We start from the raw sequence: 24440 nt of genomic DNA, 5'->3' as shown, positions 1-24440 counted from the left end.
TATTTTGGCTGGGACATTCTTTTTTTGGGTTTTGGGGGGGTTTTGTTTGTTTGTTTGTTTGTTTGTTTTTCTGGCCTTTGGACTCAAACCAAAACACCAGCTCTTCCTGGGTCTTGAACCTGCTGGCTTTCCATCTAGAACTATACTTTGGTTCTTCTGGATCTCTGCCTTGGCAACTGCAGATCTTGGGAATTCTCAGCCTCCAGAATCCCACAAGCCAAGTCCTTATAATAAATCTCTGTATAGAGAGGGTTCTCTGGAGAACCCTGATTAATGCACTTGGGTTACTGTAGGAGTGGCCTCTGGAATGGCTCCCTGCATTACTAACCTACCTTGACCTTGAATACTTTCAGGGAGACTGTCCCAAAACATAATCTGCCTAGTCCTGTTCCCTACTCCTAAGAGCTCTCTGTCCCCACTGTCATCTTCCTGACATTTCATTTCCTGCAAAATAACTCATCTCCGCATGCCATGTGAACGCTGCTGATCACAGTCACACAACTGGAGGGTATGGGGTTTAGAGTTCTGAAAACAGCGCAGGCCCCTGTCATGGTAGGTGGGGCAGGGGTGGGTTGCAGTGTAAAAGAGAGGTCAAGGGTACATTTTTTTTTTTTTTTAAGATTTTATTTATTTATTTGTCAGAGAGAGAGAGAGGGAGAGAGAGCAAGCACAGGCAGACAGAATGGCAGGCAGAGGCAAAAGAAGAAGCAGGCTCCCTGATGAGCAAGGAGCCCGATGTGGGACTTGATCCCAGGACTCTGGGATCATGACCTGAGCCGAAGGCAGCTGCTTAACCAACTGAGCCACCCAGGCGTCCCAAGGGTACATATTTTGAAACCAAACCGCCCACATTCAAATCCTGGCTCACTCATTCTCTAGCTCTGTGGTCTTAGCTAAGTGATTCAGCCCTTCAGTGCCTCAGTTTTCCCATCTGTAAAATGGGAATGAGAACAGCACCTGTCATGGTTCCTGGAGCCGATTAAATGAATCAGTATGGGAACAGTGGCCAGCACTCAGTACGCCCTGAATGAGGTAGGCAATAATTGGTATTACTCCCAATTTCTAGGGATGGATTTGTTCAGCCCCATATCCTCACTGCTCATTTGGGTTAAAATTCTTTGAAGCAGGAGTCGTCTGTGGTTCCTGTTGGGGGCTCATAGGAGGGAAAGAACAGGCAAGGATGGATGGGTGTCTTAATAACATCAAGGCAATGATGCCTCCCTTCACCTTTGGACCATGAAGATCAAGGAGGCACAGGGCCCTTAGGGCTTTGGGCTGGTAGTGCCCCGGAGAGATCTCTGCGGCTACTCCTCTCTGACCCTTTTCTATATCCTCTGCTAGTACAAGGCCCTGAAGAGCTAGGTGACAGCGTGTGGCTGCCAAGAAGCTTTATGGTGCTTCATGCTAGCTCTGACTTCTATTTTGGGACCCACAAAGGTCAAAGTCAGTCCCTACCTGCAGGAACGGCGGGGTGCATGCCAGGAGCAGCTGGGTTTCCCAGCCTCCTGGGTCCCACTAACCGGGAGGCATGAACCTCGAACCCATCAAGCACAGAGTTTGACATGAACGCCGGTGCTGCACCCCGAGGGGCTGCTCTGTACAGAATCCCCAGTGAGCCAAAAACACAGAGAAATACACCTTCTCACAGCTCTTTCCTGGAGCTCACCTGCCTCCCCCTTCTCCCATCCCAGGGAAGTAGCTTGATTAACAATTAAATACAGTAGCAATTTAAACTGCCCTGCGGTCTGGGTCCCCACTAGCTGAACCCCTCCCTGCCTGCCCCAACTCCTGTTTATTTTGGCAGAGCTGAGCTCCTCACCCCGCCCTAACGCTGGCACTGAAACCTTGCCCATAAAACACCCTATAAAAGGAACTCTAGGGGCCCATGAGTGAGATTCGCCTCCCCGCCCCAGACCCTTGGCTGAGCCCGGAGTCCACGGTGCTTGCTTTTCTTCCCCCGCCCCCTTCCCCAGGGGCCTCATATATTTACAGGTGACCCCAGCCCATCTTCACAACCTCCAGCTGGAGAGATTTCCAGGCACTGATCAAGATCCCGCTCGGGCACTCTGGACAGGGAAGACCACCAGGTTGGGGATGGAAGCCGTGGGGGTCGACCGTCGCCCTGACCCCAGAAGCTGGGGTCCCGGAAGTCTGGTCCCCACGCAGAGGCCCCCGGGTCATCAGGAGTGTGCTGAGATGCCCCGCCCCAACCCACTGAGTCAGGAAGCCAGCAGGAGCCCAGAAACCGGCGTCTGACAAGCCCTCCAGGTGAATTGATGGAGGTGATGTCAGTGGTCTCACGAGGCCACGGGCTGGAGAGGACGAAAGGCAGAAGAGGAGACTCGAGGAGTGGGAGAGCCCATGAAGGCACGGCGGCGATAAGTGTGAAACGCCACCGTCCTTGTGGTTGGTACTGGTACGAATGGTCAGCGGCTCGTGACAGCGATGCGCGCGGCGTTGTAGCCAGGGAGAAAGACCTCGCGAGCACGGTCTGTGTCACTGCCCGCAAACACAGCGTGCGGACCCATGCTGCAGCTGCCCTGGGGGTGAGACACCGTTGTTCCTCATCTTCCTCAGCACCAGCAAGGGGTTGTGAGGCCCCTGTCTCTGCTTTCTAAGCTCCTACTGTCTGGTAACGGGAAGAGCCCTATGTTCTGGCACCTGAGACAACACATTTCTCCTATAGGAAGCTTCGTGGGCTGCTGAGTGAGTGACTGTGGGGTATGGGTGTGGGCCTGTGGGGCTGTCTTTACGTGTTTCTGGGAGAGCAAATGAGCGAGAGGAGGAGAGAAGCAGGTGCACACTGGCGGGCTGCAGACCCCACATCTAGAAGACGAGGACAGGTCTGCCTTTTTTTTTTTTAAGATTGTATTTATTTGACAGAGAGATAACAAGAGAAGGAATACACAGGAAGAGCAGGAGAGGGAGAAGCAGGCTTCCTGCCGGGCAGGGAGCCCGATGTAAGGCTCGATCCCAGGACCCCGGGATCATGACCTGAGCAGGAGTGAGCCGCTTCATGACTGAGCCACCCAGGCGCCCCCAAGTTGGCTATTTTAGACTTCAGTCCCAGGCATCAGGAAGCCAGCACATCTCCCAGACAATGGGAATCCGGAATCCTAGGATCCTCAGGCAGACTTGGGCCTGAAGTCTAATCCTATCCATCCTTCTGCCTCTGGGCAGGACTGTCTCCAGATAATTCTAAGTACGAGTTACGTGCCCATGGTGTAGCTACTGTTCTCCATGACTTCCAAGTGTGAGTGGTTCAAATTACTAGAAACCATCCAAAAAGTAGCCACTGTTTATGGTCTACACTGCACTGTCCGCACTGGCTAGCACACATTTGTTTCTCACCATAGTGCTGGAGAAGTTCATCTTTGTTTTTACAAGTGAGAAAAGCAGAGGCTGAATGAGGTCACGTGACTTGGGCATGGGGAAGGAGCAGGTGGAGAATTTGAACCTGGTTCTCTCCAACTCCAAAAGTCTTGCCGCAGTGTCACCCAACTATTAGAGTGTCCCCTATATCTACCACTCGTCACCCATTCAGCCAACATATATTTTTGAGCACCTACTATGTGCCAAGTTCTGTGCTGGGCACAACAGCTAAAGGGAGTTCCTTCTGTTTCCATATAAATCAGCTCTTTCTTGTCCTTGTTATTAGAGGAAAAGAGGCGAGTTGGTCAATGTGTGATTGTTCGGGGGGATTGAGTCGAATATAAGCAAATGAAATGTCTGAAAAAAAGTTGTTTCAGGGGCGCCTGGGTGGCTCAGTGGGTTAAGCCGCTGCCTTCGGCTCAGGTCATGATCCCAGGGTCCTGGGATCAAGCCCCGCATCGGGCTCTCTGCACAGCGGGGAGCCTGCTTCCCTTCCTCTCTCTCTGCCTGCCTCTCTGCCTACTTGTGATCTCTTTGTCAAATAAATAAATAAAATCTTTAAAAAAAAAGTTGTTTCAGTTCCTTAATTCCCTCTGGTTTGTCACTCTTGCATCTCTCGTTCAGGTTGGGAGAAAGGTCAGAGATATTCATGAGCAGATGGGGGAACCAAGAGAAGGCCTTCAAGGTCCTTCGGTGCTGGGGACAGGTGACAGCTCTGCCCTGCTAGCTGCTGCGAATCCAAGATTTACATTCCTTTTCTTCTGGCAATGCCCCCTAAGGGCTGCCATTGGCCTTCAAAATATTCTAAGGTTTCCCCAACTACACAGGGCAAAAATAAAGAAGTCAGTAGGACCCAAAATGGCAGATCTGTCCCCTTCAATACAACAAAGACCTATAAAAAATGGGCCCTGTGAAGGAAGACTTTGAACGTGTCATTGTTATGGAAGGAGGCTGGCTTGCCATGGGGCTGCTTTATAGACGTTTGGAGTTGGCCTGAAAAGGGGGCACAGCGAGCCCCAAGTGGGTTGCTACTTTACACACATGCTTTCTGCTGGGGCTGGCTTCCCTCCACGCTGGGTGAGCCCAGGAAGGGAGAAGTTCTTGAACCTTCTAGTGACTGACAGTCCACCAATCCTAGCCTGCCTGGCTTCTGAGTTCAAGGGACAAGGTTGCTCAGGACCCCAGTTATGACCGATGATATGTATCAGGAAAAAACGTCCCCTAAGCTTCTAGATTATAAATTCAAAGGGAACTGGCTTGAGATACCGGCTGCCATGACTACGCCAAAGCGGGAAGCATGTAAGGACAAAGGCATTACCAGAGGCATGACTAGAGCTCGCTCTCTCTGGAGGACAAACTCAGAACCCAACAGTGGAAGGAGCCCTTGGTATTAGGCTGCTTGAAAATGTCTTGTTGGTGTAAGTGGCAGATTCTTAGAAAAGCTCAAGGCCTGCGGTCAGTTGTGTGTGGACACTGGTTGTAACGCCTTTGGTCTGTGCCTGGGGCACCTGAATCCATTCATTTACTCACTAGCCTCGAAGGAGGCCCCTAGTTCATGTCCCTAAGATCGTCCTGGCCTCAGGCCCTGGTGGGACACGTCTAAATTTTCTCCCAAAAGAGGGACTTGGGCACTTCTGTCTAACCCCGTTCTCCCTCTGGCTCCGTGTGCCTGGACTTGGCCCTCTCCAGATCTCTAGGAAACTGGCAAGATTTGAATCAAGTCTGTCATTTAGCGGCTGGCACTGTGCCAGCGTGAATGTCCAGGTTTTGATAACTGTGCCCTGGTTATGGAAAATGGTAACCATAGGGAAAGCTGGGTGTGCTGTTTGTGGGGAATTTTTTCAGCGTTTCTATTTTTTCAGCTTTTCTGTGAGTCTAAAATTAGTTCAAAATAAGAAGTTAGAAGAAAGGAAGGCTCACTAGGAGTTTCATTGACTCTCTCTGGCTGCTTTTCCACCTCTTAGTCTCTATCGTTCTGTGTCTCTCTATAATCCTTTTAATGCCTCCTGGCCCCCTCCGTCCCCTGTCCGGCCCCCTCTCTCAGTCTCTGTCCTTCATTTCTCCTTGCACAGGGACCTGCTCTCCTCAAGGATCATTCCCCCGCTCACCAGCCACCACATTCTGCTGATTAAACTTCCCAAATACCCATCCACAATTCTCTCCTTTCCAGTGCTGCTTCCCAAGCCCCTAGGTCATCACCCATATGCCATAGGATCAGCGCATTATTCCAAGGGCCCCCTGGTTGGGCTCCAGGCCTGCAGCTCCCACCAGGTCTGGCCCCTGGTTAACACCATGGTCAGATCTGCATTGACTACTGGGAGAAGCCGTGCCGAGCTTCCTCCTACTCTGGTCCCTATTTTCCTAGCTGCCACCCCTCCCACCAGGGGCACAATGATTCCAACAGAGTCCCAAAGCCAAGTCTGACAGAGTTGCTTTACCCAACAGAGAGAACAGTGCTTCTTTCTCCCCAAGGCGGAGAAGGTGAGTTTTTATATGTAAAGTTGAGCTTTCTAGGCTGGGTATGAAGGTGGGAGGAGAGGAAGGCAGAGGAAGGAGAGAGAGGTTTTCATCTCCATATTGGCAGAGGAGCCTAGAGAAAAAAGGGCGGAGGGTGGTGAGGAGTCTCAAGGCTTCTATCAGTCCCCGTGGGCTTGGTTGCTGTGGTGTAAGATGACAAGAATTGCCAGGTGGCCGGGTGGTGGGAGAATGGACGGGTCCAAGCAGAGACTGTGGCCCCATGCCGCCACACCTGTCCTTCATCCAGCCTAGCCTCCAGCTTTTAGTAGTGATGCCCCAGCCTGTCATCAGAACGAGCTCAATCAGACCCTGAGTGAAGCACCCGTTGCATATCCCTGACCTTTACAACTACCTACCCTCTCCTCAATATTTTATGCTACAACAATACCCAAATATCACAGTGTCGCAGCCACTGGAGGATGGTTGGACAAGGGAGCGGGAGCATTTGTAGGTCTGTATCCACCCATCACTGGTTAAGGGCTATTCTGCTGCCCCCCTGGGGGGGATGGGAGTCCAGTGATACATTCTCAGGCACTTCCAGCAAAACAGGTTCCGGCAGCCTGAAGGCCTAAAAAGAGATACAGGTGCTAGATGCCGGGAGCGAGCACACGGGGGATCCCTGCCCACGAAAATGGCAAAGGGATCCGAGAAGATACTGGCAGAGCATAACAGCATCTGCCACAAAAAGGGGGTTGTGGCGACCTTAGAGGGGGGGCCACGGGGAAGGCCTCATCAAGAAGATGACCTTTGACTAAAAACCTACAGGAAGTGCAAGCCAGCTCTGCGGGTCTCCGTCGTGTGCACGAGCGCGCCTGGCCCACAGCAGATGCGCCCTGGGGTCTGTTGAGTAAATGGTGGATGGATGACGCCCTGTGTCCCTCTTCCCAGCTCCAGGGGTCCCTGTGGTGGGGAAGGGGCAGCTCAGGCCCCCAGTGGGCCCAGCTGGGGAGCATCTCCCAGCCTCTCCTGCTGACCCCCCTAAGCCAGAAAGGGAATCGGTACCCCGAGTCCCACAGCTTCCTTGTGCAGAAAACCCTCCAAGTGCTGGAGACTTGCAAACTGGCTGGGTGCGTGCGGGCTGCCTCGGGAGCCACAAATGAGCCTGTGCAGATGGCGCGGAGATAAACGGCGCCATCTTTTTGCTGTAGCGGAGGGGCTGTAAGTTTCCCAAGACATTTATTAGGCGGCAGCTCCCTTCTGCGCGGTGACGCCGCGGCTGGCGATCGGGGCCGCTGGAGCAAGAGGGGGTGCGGGCCGGGGCTCCTGGCAGGCCGGGCACCCAGACCTCCTGCGCTCCTGGCCCCCCACACCCCCCGGTCTTGCTTCCGACAACTGACAGTTGAGGCTGCTGCTGGAATGGCTGTGTCTCTCCAGCCGTCTGTATTCTCTGTAAGTATCCCCTGCTGCGGCGTATCCTAAGAGAACTCGGTCAAATAATTGTCTTCCCTTTTATTTATTCTCCTTCTTTCCACTTGATCTGCATCACTATAAAATATTCCATGGTCTCCTTTGAGTAGGAAGGTTTCTCCATGATTGTAAAGTGTACTCGTGTACAGTATTAAGTCCACACCCGCTGGCTCTTCGTCTCTGCGCTGGCTGGATCTGACCAGGCCCGGGGCCGGCCGTGGGCTCCCAGCACCTTCTGGTGGGAAGGGAGGGCTGGCATCTTTGAGGCCATGCGCTCAGCCCCCAGGCCCCCAGGGCCCGCTTGCTTGGGTATCCCCAGGCCTTCCATGGGCACACGGGTCCTCCCACTAGACCGGAAGCTCCGAGCAGGCACAATGTCCATCCCCTTCCTTGATTCTCCCAAAGCCTTCAGCACGGAGCTGGGTGATCCACTCACAAGAGATAGTTAGTACTTACCAGTTCGCACGCTCTCCAGGAAACATGCTCTGATTAGGTCCTTCATTCCGTGACCCTCATGCTCATGTTAACTTCATACGTGATACAGGGTTTTATATTCCTTCTAAGAACCTATGTAGATGACCACCTCTTACAGCATCTCATGTTCTCAAACCTCCACAGGGGTCACCCTATCCCTCTCATATCCAATGAATGAACAGGAATCCTGGGTTTTCTTTTGCTTTTATCTTCCCAGTGCCTAGATTGCATAACTGGAAGGAAGAAAAGTGGACTGTTCTAGAAAGAGCACATACTTAGGGGCACCTGGGTGGCTCAGTCTGCTAAGCATCTGACTCTTGATTTCAGCTCAGGTCCTGATCTCGGGGTCCTGAGATGAGCCCCCATGTCTGGCTCTGTGCTCAGTGTGGAGGGGGAGGAGTGGTCTGCTTGAAATTTTCTTTCCTTCTATCCCTCCCCCGTGCCCTCATGGCTGCACACGCTTCTCCACCCTCAAATAAATAAATCTTAACAACAACAAAAAGCACATACTTAGAATCAAGAACCCGGGCTCTGATCATTCCTAATGTACGCCCATCTGAAACTCACAGATGCTTCTGGCCTCCGGTTTCATCTATAAAATACGGAAATACTTATAAAGCTACAAAACCCAAAGACCTAAAGGCCATTTGGCTCACCCCTCTGCCTCCAGATGTATATCTGCCTAATTTGGAAAGGCTGCCAGAAGTGGAAATTCAGTGACCTTGCCTAGGCTGTGGACCAGGAGTTAACCACCTGAAGTTAAAAATGCCTTCCTTTTGCCTCTTCATCTTGCTTGTACCATAATCACGAGTCTCAGTGTTCTCTCAACTGCTTCCCAGGGAAAGGGTAGGTGTGTCCCCTTCCACAGCTGGGAGCTGAGCAGGGAGGGTAAAGCCCGGGCCAGACCAGGGGGTGCAACTCCCCAGGGAACTAGTTCTCCATCTGGTTCCCCATTAGGATCACTTGTGCAACTTTAAACAAACTACAGGGACCGGGGCGTGCCTTGGATCTGCTGGATCAGAGTCTCTGGGGTTTGGGCCTTGGTCTCTGTGGTTTTTAAAAGCTCCCTAGTTGATCCTGAAGTTCCATCAGCATTAGAGAGGGCCTGGGAGGTCCGGTGGCCCTTCCTCCTCTCCCAGAGCTGGATAAACCTTTGGACTCACGGACACAGGCGCCTGATGGCATCCAACTCAGGACCCCAGCAGTGCATGACCATTGCCGCCTGGACACAAGCTCAGGGCAGCAGGGACGATGGTCCTGTGGCAAGAATGGGGCTGAGAGTAAGATGGGCCCTATGCCCCCCAGCAGTGATCTTGTGCCTCAGCTGGGGGAACTGTCACCCACACCAATTGACTGGTGGCTTGGACTGACCCAGGGGCCAACGTGCTTCCTCTCCTGGTCATCTAGGAGTTTACTTTTCTGATATCCATCTCATTCGAGTTTCCATGTTTGTGCAGCCTGGCCGCTCAGACCAGACGGGTTTCCTGCCTTCCAGAAGCTTCACACCTACAGCAATGCCTCATCCTCCGTCCTTCCTCCAGGCCTCGGACCCTGCAACATGCACAGGACTTCCCGCTGCCTGGCCTCATGAGGCCTTGCCTCTAAACCCTGCGGTTGGGACTTCAGGACCTACCCAGAACCCCAGAGGCGGCTGGACGGGCCCTAGAGCACCGTGGGCAATGGGCTTTGTCCTGAGTTCTCCAGAATGGAGCCACATGGCCACACACGGTCCCCCCTTGCAGGATCTCACGTCTCGGGTGGGAATCTTCCTCTTTCCTCTGCCTGGTCTCTATTCTGCCGCATGTTTTTGACTTTGCTGGATTCTCAGGCCTGAGCTTCTCCCCGTGTCTTCTTGACTTTCGGGAAGATTCCTTATTTCCAACACTCACCCCCACCTCTCAATCTGCCCTACTCACCCCTCTCTGAATGCAGGGTGGTGAGTCCAGCGAGCAACGCATGAGGTTTCCCACCTCCTTCAGAGTGCTCTCCCAGAAAGGACCAGCCACAGCCCGGACATTGCCATGGGATGAGAGGTGCTCTGGGGGCTGTGTCTGCACAGAGAGGACCCCCCCCACCCCCCCCACCCCGCCCCGAGCATTCCCTCCTCCCGGGAGGCTCTTCCCATGGCCACCGGGCTCCTCCATCTTGGTTGGGACTAGAGGGTGAGTGGAGCCACTGCAAGCTCCAGAGGTGGGAAGAAACGCTTTCCCCCGGCTCCTCTCCCCAAGGCGGTGTGTCTCTCTCGCCCAGGGAGCCTTCCAGACACCGCTGATGGCTCAGCGGCAGCTGTTCAGCATTTCCACTTTACACAGCACAAGGTTATTTGACTGCCACGATCTGATCTTCTCTAGTTAATAACCTTGACTTATGGACTAATGGCAGCGATGGCTCAGTTTCTTTGCCTGCCAGGGATACCTGCTGTTGGGGGTGGCAGGTGAGCACAGACCCCTCCCCCAAAGCCCCTCTGTCTCCTTGTCCCACGGGGAAGAGGACCCGGCAGCCCGGGGAAGTCCAGGGGGCTGTACCCATGCTCGGATTCTCCTTCCCCAACTTCCTGTCTTCGCAGAGCAAGACCCCAGGCTCTGTGACCTTTCTGGGCCCCACCCCTTTCCTGCCTCCTGTCACCCCTCGCAGTCCCGAGCCACAGGTAGGATGGGCTGCGGTCTTCCTCCCTCTCCTCTCTGGGCGTCCTTCCTGGCAAGGGTTAACTGTGTGTATAAAATTGATTGCGATTTTAGTAATTCGGTATAATCACAGTCTACCAGCAGGTTGCTTTTCCAGCAGGAGGGTTTGGAATTATTTTCTGGAGTTTGCAATATAGAACTTAAATTAAGCCTCAGAAGTCAGGGGAGCTCCGCAGCATCCCTAATGTGGTGCTAAATTCTCAGCAGCACAGCCTCTGTATTAAAGCCTTTGCTGGCAATTAGGTTCATTAACTATCACAATACCTTATTTATTACTCGTCGTGCCATATGGTTTCCCAGCTAAAGGATGGCGCCCGTTCTCCTACAGACCATTTGGCATCATAAAAATGTTAACAAATAATATTATGGCTCTCGGGGGCACAAGGCCTTGCTGGGTTCTGGGTCTGAGCGGCGGGAGAGAATATGAAAACATTTTTCTTCTATGGAGAAATAAAAAATTCCTCAAGACAGAAGTATTCAAAGAATATAGCACTTGCATAACATAAATGGGAGTTTTATTTACTCTCGTAATGGTTATGTCAATATTTGCATCAGCTAGGACTTTCACTCATCTTCCTCTCCACTCTGTTTTGGGCTGTTCTCACGTTCTTCTTTCCCCCTCTTGTCTACTTCTGTGACATGAGGCCCCGCCAGCCAGCACCGTGCAAGGCCCAGGGTGAGCTGCCAGTGCGACGCGGCTACACAGTCCCCTGGGCCCTGGGTCCTTCACAACCCTGCCACCTGAGCGCGACTGACTCCTCTCCTCGGATCCTGCCCCGGGCTTCCTGTCCTGCTTCTGTCCTCCGCTAGCAGCTAGTGCTCTTTGCTTTGCTCTTCGCAGAAGTTGGCAAGCCAGGCTCGTGCTGGTGGCTCCCTATGGTGAGCACTCTGCCGCCCCCTTGCAGGTCCTCCCACTATGGAGGGCGGGCATGGGGGGCTTTGCAGGAACAGGAAGTGGACCCTTAGGAGGAGGGGAGAGAAGCATCTCAAAGGGCCAGTTGGACAAAGCACCTTCCTGCTCCTTATCCCTTAGCTGTGCAAATGCAAATGCCCAGGGGCCGCAGGCAAATAAGAGAGAGAGGACAGTTTCTCTGCCAGTCCTCAGGGTACCAGAGACAGAGCCTCCAGCTGCGAGGGCTCCCCTCACTGCCTGACCACAGCTTTCCCCTGAACGAGAGGGTCTGCCGGGGCGGGGTTCCAGTGCAGGTTCCAGAAAGGACTTGGTGATCTAACCTCTCCCAAATGACCCTGGGCCTGGATGGGGACACTCTTGGGGAAGCGACATAATGAACACTAGAGCTAGACCTCCTAGTTTCAAATTCTGGTCTTGCCAGCTACCAGCTGTGGCTGTGTGACCTTGTCATGGCTCTGTCTTCATTTGTAAGAAGGGGATGATCATACCCACCCCTGCAGGGTTGTTCCAAGGCCTAAATGAGTTTGTGTCTCTAAGCTCCTTGGACAGTAGCTGGCACTGGGCAGGTGCCATGTGGGGGGACAGCTGTGCCTGGAGTGGTTCTTCTGGGCTCTCTCTCTCTTTGCTCTGGTGCTTCCTTGTATCCCTTTGAGGCATTTGGGAGGGTGGACCGCTCCTAACTTCATAACCACACTGCACTAGCCCCACACCCTGATTCTGACCCTGAACTCAAGCCATGGGCACAGCAGCAATGCCAGCATGAGCAGTGACCTCCCTCACATGTTTCCTCTGCTGTGAGGATGCGTGTCCCCCAGAGCCCACCAGGAAAATGTCCCCCACACATACCCACTGTGGCGGGCCACAGCTGACGGAGACCACACTGAGACTCAGGCCAGATGAGAGCTTAGAGATGACTACAGAAGGTGTGACACGGCCACACAGTCTGGAAAGGCAGGTGCAGGGCCCCGTCATTGTTGGCAGGTGAGGCTTTGGGATGAGCTGACTGTAGCATGACAGCACCCGGGGACCCCCAGAAAGAAAGGGGCTAATCCGGGAGAGGTCAGAGGAAGCCTGTTCCCTTTCCTACAAGCCTCATCACAATTTGAGGTGTGGGTTACTCCCTGCCCTGTGGGCCCAGCTAGCTCCCTGGGAATCCCTCTCTTTGTCCAAAGGCAACTAGCTTCCCTTCGTGCTAGTTTTCTCTTGCTAAGTTCCAGTGGCTAGTTTGTTCTTCTTTTGCTTCTCTAAGGGGTGGCCTTTCTGTGGAAACTCTTCCAGAGAAAGCACGCCGGGCCCGGGCTCATGCAGTGACAATGAGCAAAGACACGTGTGTGTGTGTGTGTGTGTGTGTGTGTGTGTGTGTGTACATGCCTGCCTCACAGGTACAAGCAAACGCTATGCCTAAGGACGGCCATAGCCCAGGGATACCTTCTCCGAGGACATGGCATTTGATCTTTCCGGGTGTCTTTGGACATGTTTCCTGATACCTGTCCACTTCATATTCCCATTTGTAAGTGGGGATGATAAAAAGATTCACCTCAGAGCACTGACATGACAGGGGAATAGTATGTGTGAGAAGCTTGAGACCTCCTCCTGTAACGTACACTGAGGAAATATTAGCTATCACTATAGCCCACTACATACACACACACACACACACACACACACACACACACACATATGTGCATATATATATATATATATATATAATCCCACTATAACGATAGCTATTGTCTACCACGGGGCAGGTTCTAGCCATCATCTCTATATTGTGTGTCTATTTTTTTCTATCTCATTTAATCTTTACAACAACCTGTGTGATAGATAATCTCGTCCCCATTTTACAGAGGGTAAGACAAAGGCTCAGAGACAGCCGAGCCAGCTGCTGGAAGCACAGCATCCTTGGCCCTAAGGGTGGCATACTCTCTAACCTCACAAGGTGCCTTTCCTCTGCCTCCTGAAAGGACCCACCTGTGGAGCGCAAGGCTCCAGGTGGCCGGGGAACCCTGCGAGGGCTGGGAAGCCCACTGCTGAGGTCATGCTGCTCCCTGGGGTTGGCCCTGCCCAGCTCCCTCGGCAAGTCTGGAAAGCGGAGGGTCAGGCTGCTCCAACGTGGCAAGGGGGGGTGTCTCACCAGGGCGAGGCCCTCCAGCCAAGCCGATGCTGAGGAAAGGCAGAGCGATCAGGAGTAAATTTACCAAAAACTATGACCATGAGGATGAGACACTAGTAGAAGGAAAAGGATCAGGAGATTGGTTTCAGGAACATTAGACAGAGACCGGGGAGAAGTGGGTAATTTTAATCCCACGCAGCTGCTGGAAATTAATTTAATTGTGCTGGCGCAGGCTCTTCTCCCTTCCAGCCCACTTTGTGGATGGAGTGCGGAGCCTCAAGAAAATGGCCCAGCCCCTCCCAGGAGCCTTGGGTACCACGGCCCCCGGCCCCTTTACCAATCCTACCTGCTACCAGAGCTCATGGCCAAGCTGGGCTTTTTTCAGCCTAGACTCCAATCCAGGTGCCTGGCTGGCTCAGTTGGAAGAGCACGTGACTCTTGATCTTGGGGTCCCGAGTTCGAGCACCACGCTAGGTGGAGAGATTACTTAAACGAGTAAACAAAAACTTTTAAAAAATCTAGACTCTTCTTAAAAGGGACTGATGTGGGATAGCAGGAAGAGCTTCCTGGGACCTGTGGGGCGAGGGGAAGAGGCCATAAACTAGCTCCTGGGACTTAGAAGGACAGGAGATACCGGCAGGGCCCTTTGCTCCTTGAGTCTGTGCAAGGGCATGTGAGCCTCACCCCAGCTCAGTCTCCCACTCGGGGACAGGACCCTAGTATGGCCACACCAGAGAGGACCCACGCACAGACAAGTGCTGCTCAGACACCCCACTCGGGCACATAAGAGGACAGACATCTCAGCCATATTCAGACACTGAGAGCATAGCCACCTACTCCCCACACCCACGTTAGGGGTGGGCAAATGCCTGCTTTTGAGACCCCCGGGTCTCACTCCTGGCTGCACAAAATTACAAAAAACCAAAACAAAACAAAACCCACTAACGCCAAGATCCCACCATCTGACATTCTGCCTAGACTGGCCTGCAGTGGAGTCTGGACAGGGCTGTTTCCAAAGCTCCAAGTGATTCTGCTGTGCAGGCCGGGGTGGGAAGCGCGCAGGTGTGAGCCAGACCTTGCTTCCTGCACTTCTACCTTGTGACCACTAGAGGTCAGCAGGGCTTGGCGGAAGTGGCCGCGGGCGGCCGGGCCAGAGCTGCGCCCGGCCCAGGGTGCGCAGCGGGCTCGGGCGGGCGGTTGGAGGTCAGGGGCGGCTTCGGTGGTGGGCGGAGAACCGACACCGCGATGGGGCGGAGGAGGCCCCGCTAGCAGGAGCAAGGCCCGTGAGCCACACAAAGTCAACTTCACTTTATAAGACTTTTAAAAACGGTCCCTGGTTAAAACCTCCCCGTGCAAGGCCTCCCGCAGCGAGCGCCTCTCTGCTCCAGGACAGTCCCAGCCGGGCACCGCCCCGCCCTGTGCACAAGCAGGTGGGCGCACCCCGGAGGTGCACACGCGGCCGTGCCCCGCACACGGCGGGCCCCCAGCGGCACAAGAGAAGTATTTTGCCTTTCGTAGGAGGAGCCAGCGTTTGCATTCCAAGGGCTGTTTATTTTGACTCACTGCTGTTTTTGCTGGAGAAGAGTAAAGCAGAAAGTTCCTTTACTTTGGCTAAGATGAGACACGCAGGGCTGCACGGAGCCCAAATTTCAGATGAGCAAATAGAAGTGAACCAGTGCTCAACCTCCTCTCATCCTCTCCAGGAATGATAATGCCAAAGAGAGAGAGAGGCGGCTTCTCTATGTTTTGGTTTCAGAGAAATTAAAGCAAGGGGAGTCCACCTTCTAGGGACAATATGTGATCCGAAATGAAATATGGGGAGACTCCCGGTCCCTCCTCCCAGGCCCCACGTTCCCGCTCCTGGACGCGTCGCGGGCACATTGCACATGCGTGCTCCTAGCCTTGCCCGCAACCGGGTGTCTTGGCTGCTCTCTACCAGGTCCCCTTCCCTCTAACCGTCCTGGCAGCTTGGCGGCTGAGTAAGTTCCAAGCACATCCTAGGCATACAGTACACCTTGGTCAAACCAAAATGTTTGTTGCCAATCTTGTCCTGAATCTAACTTGTGTGATACTTAAAATCAACCCACAGAGAGATTTTTTTTTTCTAGATCTATCTTTTCTGTTCAGCCCCAAAGAGCCTTCCATTCTTACCCTTCAAACACCAGGGGAGATTGTGTTTAACATACAGGTTGCTGAGCCTCATACTCCTAGAGTGGTGCGTGGGTAGGTTTTAGGGTGGAGATCAGGAATATGCATTTTCTCCCAACGGCTCAGGTGGTTCTGAAATCATGGGAGGGGGCAGGGTGGAGGTGATGGAGGATGAGCCATCCTCTTGCCTCTACCCTACAGCTTGGGTCTGGGCTCTTCACCCAGCCTGGGCTTATGGGAGACAGGCCAGGGTGGTTTCTGAGGCTCCCCCCCCACCCCCGACCCAGCCCACGGGCTTTCCTGGGGCAGGTAGGAGTGCTGTGGGTGCTCTCTTTGCCCCCAGCAGGGAGGGGTCGGGGTTTTCTTCTCTCGCTCCACCTGGTCTGGTTCATTCCCCACCCCACAGCTTCTTTCTTTTCTCCTCCTGTTCTGCTGCCCCTTTCCTTGGTTTCCCTTAGCAATGCCAGCATCTGCGGCCGGACAAACGTGGCAGGCCCCCATCCCGGTAGGGGACAACTGTAAGGGGCCCTGAAATTACACTTAGGGGCTGAATGTGGGGCCCCTGTGGATGTGGTTCTGGGTTTCAGCCTGGCCCTTCGTGGAATGGAGGGACTCAGGGTAGCTGGAGGAGAAAGGGGTCTGAAGGCCTGGAGGGTAACCAGCAGTCCTGTCCCCTCCTGCCCACCGCTTGGATTTCTTTCCATCAAAAGCCTCTTCATAACCCCTCAAGGCACATGATTACAGCCCACTTTCCCTTCTCACAAAGACACTGTCCGAAAGGCCACCCTGCAGGGAGTCATCTCCTTGAGTCCAACTAGGTTAGGGGGAAAAAAACACTATAATAAAAATAGCTGTGGGCACCTGGGTGGCTCAGTCAGTTAGGCAGCTGCCTTCGACTCAGGTCATGATCCCAGGGTTCCGGAATCGAGCCCCGTATCGGGCTCTCCCTACTCAGTGGGGGCCTGCTTCTCCCTCCCCTTCTGCCTGCCGTTCTCCTTGCTTGTGCTCTCTCTCTGTCAAATCAATAAATAAAATCTTTTTTTTTTTTAATATGTGCAATGACCAAGCACTTACTACACTGCAGACACAGACTGCGCACCTTACACTTTACAGTAAATCTCCTACCAATGCTGAAATGTAGCCGTGCATGTGCATTACTCTCTCTGTCTTACAAATGACACGAGGCTTAAACAGTTTGCCCCAGACACAGCTCGTAAGGACGTGGCAGAGACAGGATTTGACCCCAGATCTGTCTGGCCAAAGCCACCAAAGCCCAGCCTCAAAGACTGAAGAGTGAAGCTTTCTGTACCCTGCCCCGGGGCTGCTGTGCGTGGAGGCTTTGGAGGCCAAGCTCCGAGGGCCAGTAAAGGTCCTGGAAACTGCGGCCTGAAAACAACCTGGGCTCTCAAACACAGAAAGGAAGTGACAAAACATAAATGTTTAAAGAGATTTAAATGGCAACAAAACACCAACAGGATGAACAGTTAACCACGGCTCACATCTTGGAGTTTTATGCAAACACTGTTTAATGAGGACCTATGCACCTTCTGGTAAACTGGAGGTGGCTGACCCTTACCCTAACCCTTACTGGGCCCCTATCCCCCCGACCCCCCAACCAAACCACCAGAGCCTTCTCCCTGCTACCCACCTATCACCTCTGTCGCCAGCCCAGGAGAATCCTGAAAGAAGGCAAAGAGGACCAGATGTCTGGAGATCTGCTCTGTGTGATCTCCTGACAGCCACCTCTCATTTCAGTTTTCCTGCCTGCAGAATGGAGATAATATATTTGTCCTCCCCAATTCCCAAGTAGTCAGAAGCCTCAAATAAAAGTATCTTTTGAAAAGCATCAAGTCCCACAGTCTAGCCAAAGAGCCTGGGCTGTAAAGGACCAGGATCTCTCAGAATAAAAGATACAGGTTCACATCAGAACATGGAGCATATAAATAATCCCCAGTGTCTTGTGTTAATTCTCTTCTGTCCCAGATCTCATGGGGTTTCAGATTCCATGAGGGTAATTACTAGTGCTTACATAGCATGGCACATTTTCTATCCCTTGCAGCCCTGGTAATTATCTCATAAAGTAGGTGGGAGCATGTCTCCTTACTTCTCTGTCACAGGTGCAATTTAACTGAGACCCAGAGAGGTAAAGTGACTTCTTCAGGGTCTTCCAAATAGTAAGAAATTCAGTCTTACTTACTTACACACCAGAGGTGCCTGGGTGGCTCAGTCATTAAGCTCTGCCTTTGGCTCAGGTCATGATCCTAGGGTCCTGGGATCCAGCACGCATCAGGCTCTCTGCTCAGTGAGCTTGCCTCTTCCTAGCCCCCTGCTGTGCTCTCTCTCTCTCTCTCTCTCTGTGTGTGTGTGTGTCAAATAAATAAAATCTAAAAAAAAAAAAAAAAATCTGTAAGACCAACCTGAACACCAGCCGTCCTTACTGGCTCTTTGACCTCAGCGCACTTTCATAACTATCTGAGCCTCAATATTCGCATTTGGAAACGGGAATAATAATAACTGTCTTGGAGCAGCCGGTGGCTCAGTGCCTTGAACGTCAGCCTCCGGTTTCCGCTCAGGGCTCAGTGTCATGGGCCCTGAGATGGAGCCTCTCACTGGGCTCCACGCTCAGCGGGGAGTCTGCCTGAGATTCTCTCCTTCTACCCCTTCCCCCAATCTCTCTCAAATAAATCTTTTTTTTTTTAAAGAATCATATTTAAAGAGTTTATTTATTTATTTGACATACAGAGGTCACAAGTAGGCAGAGAGGCAGGCAGAGAGAGAGGGGGAAGCAGGCTCCCCACTCAGCAGAGAGCCTGATGTGGGACTCGATCCCAGGATCCCAGGATCATGACCTGAGCTGAAGGCAGAGGCTTTAACCCACTGAGCCACCCAGGTGCCCCGTAAAGAACCGTATTTAAAATAGATATGCAGCAGTCATGCCCAGAAGAGACGATAGAAAGGATGAAAAATCACTCAGCACAGTTACGTTATGGTGCTCAGCAAATATAGATATGATTGTGTTTATTATTCCTGTAGTTGTCACCACAGCATCCATACCTGTTCTGTCTTCTCTAAGTCTCCCCCAAACCAACACATACACACATGCATTAGCTTTCTTTCCAGGAATAAAGACTTCAGATCTGAGCTCCTTGGGGAGACCGGGCCAAAATGTCAGCCTGACTTTGGTTTGATTCTCAAGATCGTGCAAAGATGGAAAAGTTAGACACAGAGGAGGAAGATGAGAGCTTAGAGAAAAAGCAGCAAAGAGGAGATCCAGGCAGAAGGCTGGGCTCTGTAGCACCTGCATTTCCAGGCTACAGACCAGTTACCCGCCCGTCTGTGACCCCGGTGGCTTGGGAAGCCTGATGCCAAAGGGCAAAGTCTACAAATAGGCCCTGGGGTGGGGGTGGGGGGTGGTCCCAGGATACTTGGGAACCTGATTCCATTTCATTATCAGCAACTTGGAGCCACACTGTGACAGGAAAATAGAAACAAGTTCGTTCAAAGGCTGGAGTCACACTCCTGAGGGCTGTGAAGTTACCATTAAATACTCAAGGTAGACGGTTCCCCCATAGACCCCGCTAGTGAGAGAAGGTGGGGAGGGAGCCCTGGGAGGCCCCGGCTCGCTGGCTTCTTAGGTCCCAAACCTCTGCCTAGCATGGACCGGCTAGCATGGATCCGGCTGCCCCTCTGGGGCAGTGAAGAGCTAGTTCATAGCAGCTTTGTTCCAACAAAGTGGTCCTGAGCATGGGCAACCTTGAGGTTAGACTCTGAAGGGTACATGATTCTGGCCCGGACAGATAGGCAAGGCTGCATTGGGCAGAAGGCAGAGCCTGTCCAAAGCCGTGGGAGCATGACAAATTTCATGTGGCCCAATGGTACCAATCTGTAATGCTCTTAAAGTCCAGGCCAAGGAGTTCAGCACTCCCGCGCCCTTTTTAAAATGTATACCATGAGAGGAGCCACTGAAAGGTTTTCAGTTAGAAGACTGACAGATCTGTCCTTTGGAAAAATTATTTCAGTTGCCTTTTGAAGGAGAGGTTGCCAAGAAGGGAAAGGAAGGAAGAAATGAAGGAAGGAAAGAAAGAAGGAAGGAACAAGCAAGCAAAGTGAGCTAAATCCTCCCAAAGGTAAGTCAACCCTGTGGTTGTTTTGATGATATTTCTAGACAAGGAAGGATCTTACAACATGATAGAGAAGACCAGAAAACTTGCAGGAAGCTCCAGTGAGCTGGGCCAGGACTACGTTAGGCAACCAAGGTGACTAGGGTGCCATATTTTCCAGGCATCACTCTTAGAATCATGCAAACACCCCGGGGGTGAGGCCTCCTTCAGCTTGCCCTCTCCCCCGCCACCTTTGGCACGGTCTCACTGGCCGGCTGGTGGGAGCCGTCGGGATCTATCACAGGGAAGGCAGCAAAGGTGGGCTCCTTCTTACTTTTACATGCCAAGGCAAGTGGGCCAAGTCCCGACTCTACACTTGATGATCTCAGTCGAGCTGGTTTCCTCATTCATAAAATGGAGAAACAACGCACAGGGACTGGGTACAGGGCTGTGCAAATTCCAGGCCTTGTCACTCATGGCTGGCACGCTCTCAGCCATCTCACGATGGAGGGGGACGTTCGGAAGCAAGAGCCTGTGGAAGGACAGACTCCTCTCACCTCCTTCGTTGTTCACGATTTGGGCCTAAAGCCCTCATCCTCAGGAACAGGCTGCCCTGCTTGTTAAAAAAGTCTTCTTGGAGAGAGAAGGTGGGAAAAGGCAGCATATTTCTTGCTTTGTTCTTTCAACTCTTTGAACAAATATTTTTTAGAAGCCTATAGGAGGGGAGCAAACATTGTCTGTCCTCTGGTGCTTTCGATACAACAACCTGCAGGAAGGTGTCCAGCCCTCTCTACCCTCAGGAAGCTTCCATTAACTAAGGGGAGCTCAGGGGAGGCTCCAGGGAGGGGAGCCAGGAAATAAACGAGCAGTCACATAAACAAAGGAAACAATTTCCCCTAGTAACAAGTGCTTTGAAAACAATAAAGCAGGGCAGAGGGCCTGAGGGGGTAGGAAGCAGCTCTAGATAAGGTGGTTCTAGGGAGGATTTCTCTAGGGAAGTGTTATTTGACTTAAGATCTTTTTTTTTTTTAATTTATTTTTTTTTAAGATTTTATTTATTTATTTGTCAGAGAGAGAGTGCACAAGCAGGCGAAGTGGCAGGGAGAGGGAGAGAGAGAAGCAGGCTCCCCGCTGAGCAAGGAGCCCGATGTGGGACTCGATCCCAGGACAGGACACTGGGATCATGACCTGAGCCGAAGGCAGCGGCTTAACCCACCGAGCCACCCAGGCACCCTTGACTTAAGATCTTAACATGGAAACAAGTGCATGGTGTGATAGGAGGAAAGATTGGCATGGGGTGGGGGAGGGGGTAGATATCAAGTGCAAAGGTCCTGAGGTGGGAAGTAGCAAACTTCATGGTATCTGCTTTGAGTGGTATGTGCAGAGTTTGGTCATGATTTCTAAACAAAGGAGGGACAAATATGTCTCTGGCCCTGATTTGAAGTAGCATATCTGTATTTGTATCTGCATCTAAGTCTCCATCCCCCTCTCTGTACCAAGGACACCTTATTTGGGTCACAGCTAAACACTCCTGTAACTAAAGCTGCCCTGCCCCCAGCCCCCACTCCTTCCTCTATGACCTAGCCATGGCTTCACCACTGATATTTCCTTTCCTTTCTAGAACCACTGAGAGCCATCACCGACAGAAGCACCTTACCATTTCCTGCCCAGGCCGAAGCCCGGGTTGCCCTTCCCCCACTTTGCCTGCTGCTGCGTGGAGGTAGGATGTTCCCCAACACCTGGCTTCCCTAGTCCTGGGAATCCAAGCTGTGATAAACAGGGATCTCTTCCCACATTATACCTTCCCTCAATCAGAAGGTGCTAGCATGGAATTTCAGTGTATCTGATAGAGCTTACAGAGTACTACAGAATTTCATAACTAGAGTTGCCTTGGCAAGAAAACAAGTATAATATGTTCATGGTAACCACAAGGCACCTGAGGCTCCAAGGAGGGGAAGTAGCTTGTTCAAAGTCACAGTAAATTAAGGAGCGCTTTTAGGGCTCTTCTCAAAGAACAGGGCAAACTCTTTAAGATGGTTGGAGACATTTCCCATATAATATTTCCACTTTTACAGAGGAGAACGTTGAAGCACAGAAAGGTTAAGTGACTCACCCAGGATTGCACAGGAAGTGTTTGGCAGAGGTGGCCTTGGATCCAAGTCGTCTTTTTTTTTTTTTTTTTAAGAATTTTTATTTATTTATTTATTTATTTGACAGAGAGATCACAAGTAGGCAGAGAGACAGACAGAGAGGAGGAAGCAGGATCTCTGCTGAGCCGAGAGCTCAATGCGGGGCTCGATCCCAGGACCTTGAGATCATGACCTGAGCCAAAGGCAGAGGTTTAACCCACTGAGTCACCCAGGCACCCCTGGATCCAAGTCTTCTAACTGAAGTTCCAGTGTTCTTAGAAGCTCACCATGCACTCTCCAATCTGCCTAACAACAACAACAACAACAACGAGCAAATATTCCAGAATATTCTAAGGAGATGCGGAGGGAGAAATGAAACTAACACCCTCCGTGATCACTTCTTTTTTTTTTCTTGTTACTGAAGGCATCAATAGATAGTAAATGCAATAGAAGGAAAATTCTCTTTCTGCAAAAATGGGATATTAAGTCTTTGAAGAGACCTTCCACACAGTCAAACTATTTGAAAGAAAATCCCCTCAGATGACTGGGAGCTCCTACAGAATGAAGCCTTCAGAAACCAGAGAAATCCATGTCTTGCAGTAGACTCTGCAGTCAATGGATAGTCTTTCCTGCTTGTCACCAAATTTCTCTTCCTGGTAATATTTTTGGCATTTTAATTTTAGACACGGGTGAGGGAGTGGGAGAGAACTTTGTTTTAAAACCTCAGTCTGACATACATAAGCACTAGAATCCTTTTTGATCTTAACCTATTTGTTCCTCTGAGTAGAAGAGATGGCTTTGAAAGGAGAAGGATGGGCAATCGTCCAGTCCTGACTACCACCTTCCTCAGAGGGGATAGCCTTCTGCTTCTGTCAGCAGAGGGTACAAGCAGGGGGTGCCCAGAAGAGGGACAGCTTGGGGAATCTGACAGACCTAAGTTTGTGCCAGCTCTGCTCCTAACAGACTGTGGGATCATGGCCAAGTTCATTAACTTCTTTGAGATTACAGAGACCTCAAGGCTCAAGTTAAAAAACCTGCCAAATTTTTATCGCTTAATCGTTGGACACCCACGTTCGTCTGACTCCAAAGCCCAGAGGGCAGGGTGCGTGGCTTCTTTTCCATAGGATGATCAATTTTACTAATCCCCAGAGGAACACATTCAGGGATTGTGCCTGATTGTGCCTTCATGACTATGAAGCACCAGGATCAATTTCAAGCCAATATGTCAGAATGGAGATACGTATGTGCGTGCACGCATGCGTGTAAATATATCTGTATACCCATGCACATATACATCAAGAGACATAACCCATCTCCAAACGTCCATGACGTGCTTCAACTGGCCACACGGGGAAAGCTGATAGACATGTTACAACTCTATTGCTATTATTGCTAGTTTACGAGCCACAGGAGAATCTCAGGCTTGTGTTCTCCAATCCCACCAGTTTTGACCTCAAATTTTATTATTCAGCTTCATCACCCCCTTGAGCTTGTTTTGAAAATCAAATCTTTCCCCTATGGGCAAGATAGGCCGTGACTGAAGACTTTGCAAACATTCACGCTATGTGCTTTGCAGGTGGTTTCACGGGATTTCCAGGAATGACTGAAATTGAAATACATCAGTGATACCCTCAAGATGGTCCCGGAGGGCTCCGGTCCCAGGTCCTGGCTCCAAGTGGCCTCTGGCTTTGGGAACATTGTACTGCCTCTCTGTTTTGCTTCCTGCCTTGTAAAATGGTGAGATCGGACTAGATGATGTTTAAAGTCCCTTTCGGTTTTGAGGCTAACCGGCACTTTGAAGCTGGCAACCTTTTTTGCTTATCTCAGCTCTAGTATGCTTACCAGAAAGTTAACCGCCTTGCTTTGTCGCCCTGCCTAACGCGTATATGCAAGTGGCCGTGAGAGCCTGGGGTCCTCATTTGGCAATGAATGCAGGAATTCTTCCAGCCTGTCCTCTCGACATTATTAACCCACTGCCATTCTTCCCGTCAAGCTGGAGGCCACGGTTGTGGAAAGAAGACACTGGAATGCACTATCCATCTCCTGACAACCAACGTGTTCAGTGCCTTTCCTTCTTTCCAGGACCTGGGCTCACTTCTCGTGGTTCCTGCCGTGTGTCTCCACATGAATATGTGTGAATATTATCGTGAATATCTTTCCCTAAGTTCTGTCACTACAAAGGATGTCCCATGGTAAAGCTTTCCCCACCTTTTCCTCTACTGCCTCCCCAATGAGTTAAGCTGAAAAATTACTTTTTCCTCTGCGTTTGTGGGGATTATGAAGAAATTCAGGCCACTGGGGAACTCTGTTCCAGACTTAAACTCTTGCCCCCAAGCAAGTTGGGGAGGGGCTCTCAATGTTCAATCCCTGAGAAACAGAATCCACCCTCCATCCCCCACCCCGACTTCTGACAGCCTGGTGGTTAGATTTGAGAGTGAGGGCGTTGGCGCCCCCCTCTTCTTCAGTGCATGGCCGAAGGAAGGTTGCTTTATCTCTCTGTCTCAGTTTCTCCAGCTATGAAATGGGAATGACAGCAGTACCCACTTCATGGAGTTATCTGGAAGAGCTAATGACCAATGCACT

The sequence above is a fragment of the Enhydra lutris genome, unplaced genomic scaffold (assembly GCF_002288905.1).
Source record: "Enhydra lutris kenyoni isolate GAN:26980312 unplaced genomic scaffold, ASM228890v2 scaffoldscaffold34, whole genome shotgun sequence".
In the NCBI taxonomy this organism is placed as follows: Eukaryota; Metazoa; Chordata; class Mammalia; order Carnivora; family Mustelidae; genus Enhydra; species Enhydra lutris.
Note: the sequence above shows the minus strand (reverse complement) of the source record.